This window comes from Salvelinus namaycush, unplaced genomic scaffold (assembly GCF_016432855.1).
Source record: "Salvelinus namaycush isolate Seneca unplaced genomic scaffold, SaNama_1.0 Scaffold3591, whole genome shotgun sequence".
NCBI classification, from domain to species: Eukaryota; Metazoa; Chordata; class Actinopteri; order Salmoniformes; family Salmonidae; genus Salvelinus; species Salvelinus namaycush.
In genome coordinates, this window is record NW_024060554.1 from 15,001 (window position 1) to 21,430 (window position 6,430).

Here is a 6,430-nt window from a genome sequence, read left to right on the forward strand (position 1 = left end):
GTGTGTGTGTGTGTGTGTGTGTGTGTGTGTGTGTGTGTGTGTGTGTGTGTATGATGTGTTGTGTGTGTGTGTGTGCGCTTGTGTTATTAGGCTAATAAGGCTTGACTTAAACAAGTCTGACTTACAACCTAGGATTGGACAGATGAGAATTAAAATGTTCCACAAAAGCCTGCGAGACGTTAATGCAGATTAAATAAAGTCAACAACAGGAAGAGTAATGTATCTGGGGTATGTTGCCACGGTTACAACACTTAGATAGGTTCAGCTGGGACTAATGAGCTGATTGGTTTGCCCTATTTGTTGTTTGTTTACTCTGTGTTAAGGCTGGGGATTCAGCAGTTCAAAACACACACACACACACACACACACACACACACACACACACACACACACACACACACACACACACACACACACACACACACACACACACACACACATCTACATGTACACCAGAGTATTGGAGCCAAACTTTATTTTTTATCTATTAATTAACTGATATCAGTTTGATATCAAGAAGCTTTGTTAACTATATACTGCACTGTCTTTGATGACTGTCTGTCTGTGTTCGTCGCTGCTCAGTCAGACGTCCATCTAGTTAAAGACAGAAGTGTCTCCAGGTCTTTGGGAAGCGGCCTGGCAGATATAGAACAGTTGAATGGAAGGGTTTGGGAAGTTAGATGTCTAGCTGCATGTGTAACAGAGGTTGTTTGGCCTGAAAACGTGTGATGAGTAACCTTGTCCCCAGAGCTGATGCCTAAACTGAATTGACCCTAAATCTGCCCTGGAAAAGCACTAATTAAATCCTGCAGTGTGTCTGTGTGTGCGTTTGGGTTTAATACTGGTGACCGGTATCCCGGCACATCCAGACCAAGCTCCGTACTGTTTCCCCCCCCCAAAATAATGATGGGTCCCGTGGACCAATAAAATAAAACATTTAATGAAAGCACTAATGCAAAAATACTAAATATGCACGTGTGAATAGCTGCATAGCTACCCAAACCAGAAACCATGGATACATGGCAGTATTCACCCAAACCAGAAACCATGGATACATGGCAGTATTCACCCAAACCAGAAACCATGGATACATGGCAGTATTCACCCAAACCAGAAACCATGGATACATGGCAGTATTCACCCAAACCAGAAACCATGGATACATGGCAGTATTCACCCAAACCAGAAACCATGGATACATGGCAGTATTCACCCAAACCAGAAACCATGGATACATGGCAGTATTCAACCAAACCAGAAACCATGGATACACGGCAGTATTCACACTAACCAGAAACCATGGATACATGGCAGTATTCAACCAAACCAGAAACCATGGATACACGGCAGTATTCACACTAACCAGAAACTATGGATACACGGCAGTATTCACCCAAACCAGAAACCATGGATACATGGCAGTATTCACCCAAACCAGAAACCATGGATACACGGCAGTATTCACACTAACCAGAAACCATGGATACACGGCAGTATTCACCCAAACCAGAAACCATGGATACATGGCAGTATTCAACCAAACCAGAAACCATGGATACGTGGCAGTATTCACCCAAACCAGAAACCATGGATACATGGCAGTATTCACACTAACCAGAAACCATGGATACATGGCAGTATTCACACTAACCAGAAACCATGGATACACGGCAGTATTCACACTAACCAGAAACCATGGATACATGGCAGTATTCACACTAACCAGAAACCATGGATACATGGCAGTATTCACCCAAACCAGAAACCATGGATACACGGCAGTATTCACACTAACCAGAAACCATGGATACACGGCAGTATTCACACTAACCAGAAACCATGGATACATGGCAGTATTCACACTAACCAGAAACCATGGATACACGGCAGTATTCACACTAACCAGAAACCATGGATACATGGCAGTATTCACACTAACCAGAAACCATGGATACACGGCAGTATTCACCCAAACCAGAAACCATGGATACATGGCAGTATTCACACTAACCAGAAACCATGGATACATGGCAGTATTCACACTAACCAGAAACCATGGATACATGGCAGTATTCACCCAAACCAGAAACCATGGATACACGGCAGTATTCACACAAACCTGACAGCACAAACCAACGCATTTAACCATGGCAACGTGGCTGGGAATATGGCTGAATACAAACAGTGTAGTTATTCCCTCCGTAAGACAATCAAACAGGCAAAACGTCGGTACAGAGACAAAGTGGAGTCGCAATTCAACGGCTCAGACACGAGATGTATGTGGCAGGGTCTACAGACAATCACGGCCTACAAAGGGAAAACCAGCCATGTCGTGGAAACTGACGTCTTGCTTCCAGACAAGCTAAACACCTTCTTCCCCCGCTTTGAGTTTAACACACTGCCACCGACGCGGCCCACTACCAAGGACTGTGGGCTCTCCTTCTTCCCCCGCTTTGAGTTTAACACAGTGCCACCGACGCGGCCCACTACCAAGGACTGTGGGCTCTCCTTCTTCCCCCGCTTTGAGTTTAACACACTGCCACCGACGCGGCCCTCTACCAAGGACTGTGGGCTCTCCTTCTTCCCCCGCTTTGAGTTTAACACACTGCCACCGACGCGGCCCACTACCAAGGACTGTGGGCTCTCCTTCTTCCCCCGCTTTGAGTTTAACACACTGCCACCGACGCGGCCCGCTACCAAGGACTGTGGGCTCTCCTTCTTCCCCCGCTTTGAGTTTAACACACTGCCACCGACGCGGCCCACTACCAAGGACTGGGGGCTCTCCTTCTTCCCCCGCTTTGAGTTTAACACACTGCCACCGACGCGGCCCGCTACCAAGGACTGGGGGCTCTCCTTCTTCCCCCGCTTTGAGTTTAACACACTGCCACCGACGCGGCCCGCTACCAAGGACTGGGGGCTCTCCTTCTTCCCCCGCTTTGAGTTTAACACACTGCCACCGACGCGGCCCGCTACCAAGGACTGTGGGCTCTCCTTCTTCCCCCGCTTTGAGTTTAACACAGTGCCACCGACGCGGCCCGCTACCAAGGACTGGGGGCTCTCCTTCTTCCCCCGCTTTGAGTTTAACACACTGCCACCGACGCGGCCCACTACCAAGGACTGGGGGCTCTCCTTCTTCCCCCGCTTTGAGTTTAACACACTGCCACCGACGCGGCCCGCTACCAAGGACTGGGGTTTCTCCTTCTTCCCCCGCTTTGAGTTTAACACACTGCCACCGACGCGGCCCACTACCAAGGACTGTGGGCTCTCCTTCTTCCCCCGCTTTGAGTTTAACACAGTGCCACCGACGTGGCGCGCTACCAAGGACTGGGGGCTCTCCTTCTTCCCCCGCTTTGAGTTTAACACAGTGCCACGGACGTGGCCCGCTACCAAGGACTGGGGGCTCTCCTTCTTCCCCCGCTTTGAGTTTAACACACTGCCACCGACGCGGCCCGCTACCAAGGACTGTGGGCTCTCCTTCTTCCCCCGCTTTGAGTTTAACACACTGCCACCGACGCGGCCCGCTACCAAGGACTGGGGGCTCTCCTTCTTCCCCCGCTTTGAGTTTAACACAGTGCCACCGACGCGGCCCACTACCAAGGACTGGGGGCTCTCCTTCTTCCCCCGCTTTGAGTTTAACACACTGCCACCGACGTGGCCCGCTACCAAGGACTGTGGGCTCTCCTTCTTCCCCCGCTTTGAGTTTAACACACTGCCACCGACGCGGCCCACTACCAAGGACTGTGGGCTCTCCTTCTTCCCCCGCTTTGAGTTTAACACACTGCCACCGACGCGGCCCACTACCAAGGACTGGGGGCTCTCCTTCTTCCCCCGCTTTGAGTTTAACACAGTGCCACCGACGCGGCCCGCTACCAAGGACTGTGGGCTCTCCTTCTTCCCCCGCTTTGAGTTTAACACAGTGCCACCGACGTGGCCCGCTACCAAGGACTGGGGGCTCTCCTTCTTCCCCCGCTTTGAGTTTAACACACTGCCACCGACGCGGCCCACTACCAAGGACTGTGGGCTCTCCTTCTTCCCCCGCTTTGAGTTTAACACACTGCCACCGACGCGGCCCGCTACCAAGGACTGGGGGCTCTCCTTCTTCCCCCGCTTTGAGTTTAACACACTGCCACCGACGCGGCCCGCTACCAAGGACTGGGGGCTATCCTTCTTCCCCCGCTTTGAGTTTAACACACTGCCACCGACGCGGCCCGCTACCAAGGACTGTGGGCTCTCCTTCTTCCCCCGCTTTGAGTTTAACACACTGCCACCGACGCGGCCCGCTACCAAGGACTGTGGGCTCTCCTTCTTCCCCCGCTTTGAGTTTAACACACTGCCACCGACGCGGCCCTCTACCAAGGACTGTGGGCTCTCCTTCTTCCCCCGCTTTGAGTTTAACACACTGCCACCGACGCGGCCCGCTACCAAGGACTGTGGGCTCTCCTTCTTCCCCCGCTTTGAGTTTAACACACTGCCACCGACGCGGCCCACTACCAAGGACTGTGGGCTCTCCTTCTTCCCCCGCTTTGAGTTTAACACAGTGCCACCGACGCGGCCCGCTACCAAGGACTGGGGGCTCTCCTTCTTCCCCCGCTTTGAGTTTAACACACTGCCACCGACGCGGCCCACTACCAAGGACTGGGGGCTCTCCTTCTTCCCCCGCTTTGAGTTTAACACACTGCCACCGACGCGGCCCACTACCAAGGACTGGGGGCTCTCCTTCTTCCCCCGCTTTGAGTTTAACACAGTGCCACCGACGCGGCCCACTACCAAGGACTGTGGGCTCTCCTTCTTCCCCCGCTTTGAGTTTAACACAGTGCCACCGACGCGGCCCACTACCAAGGACTGGGGGCTCTCCTTCTTCCCCCGCTTTGAGTTTAACACAGTGCCACCGACGCGGCCCACTACCAAGGACTGTGGGCTCTCCTTCTTCCCCCGCTTTGAGTTTAACACAGTGCCACCGACGCGGCCCACTACCAAGGACTGTGGGCTCTCCTTCTTCCCCCGCTTTGAGTTTAACACACTGCCACCGACGCGGCCCGCTACCAAGGACTGTGGGCTCTCCTTCTTCCCCCGCTTTGAGTTTAACACAGTGCCACCGACGCGGCCCGCTACCAAGGACTGGGGGCTCTCCTTCTTCCCCCGCTTTGAGTTTAACACACTGCCACCGACGCGGCCCACTACCAAGGACTGTGGGCTCTCCTTCTTCCCCCGCTTTGAGTTTAACACAGTGCCACCGACGCGGCCCGCTACCAAGGACTGGGGGCTCTCCTTCTTCCCCCGCTTTGAGTTTAACACACTGCCACCGACGCGGCCCGCTACCAAGGACTGGGGGCTCTCCTTCTTCCCCCGCTTTGAGTTTAACACACTGCCACCGACGCGGCCCGCTACCAAGGACTGTGGGCTCTCCTTCTTCCCCCGCTTTGAGTTTAACACACTGCCACCGACGCGGCCCGCTACCAAGGACTGGGGGCTCTCCTTCTTCCCCCGCTTTGAGTTTAACACACTGCCACCGACGCGGCCCGCTACCAAGGACTGTGGGCTCTCCTTCCCCCGCTTTGAGTTTAACACACTGCCACCGACGCGGCCCTCTACCAAGGACTGTGGGCTCTCCTTCTTCCCCCGCTTTGAGTTTAACACACTGCCACCGACGCGGCCCGCTACCAAGGACTGTGGGCTCTCCTTCTTCCCCCGCTTTGAGTTTAACACACTGCCACCGACGCGGCCCACTACCAAGGACTGTGGGCTCTCCTTCTTCCCCCGCTTTGAGTTTAACACAGTGCCACCGACGCGGCCCGCTACCAAGGACTGGGGGCTCTCCTTATTCCCCCGCTTTGAGTTTAACACACTGCCACCGACGCGGCCCACTACCAAGGACTGGGGGCTCTCCTTCTTCCCCCGCTTTGAGTTTAACACACTGCCACCGACGCGGCCCACTACCAAGGACTGGGGGCTCTCCTTCTTCCCCCACTTTGAGTTTAACACAGTGCCACTGACGCGGCCCACTACCAAGGACTGTGGGCTCTCCTTCTTCCCCCGCTTTGAGTTTAACACAGTGCCACCGACGCGGCCCACTACCAAGGACTGTGGGCTCTCCTTCTTCCCCCGCTTTGAGTTTAACACACTGCCACCGACGCGGCCCACTACCAAGGACTGGGGGCTCTCCTTCTTCCCCCGCTTTGAGTTTAACACAGTGCCACCGACGCGGCCCACTACCAAGGACTGTGGGCTCTCCTTCTTCCCCCGCTTTGAGTTTAACACAGTGCCACCGACGCGGCCCGCTACCAAGGACTGTGGGCTCTCCTTCTTCCCCCGCTTTGAGTTTAACACAGTGCCACCGACGCGGCCCGCTACCAAGGACTGGGGGCTCTCCTTCTTCCCCCGCTTTGAGTTTAACACACTGCCACCGACGCGGCCCACTACCAAGGACTGT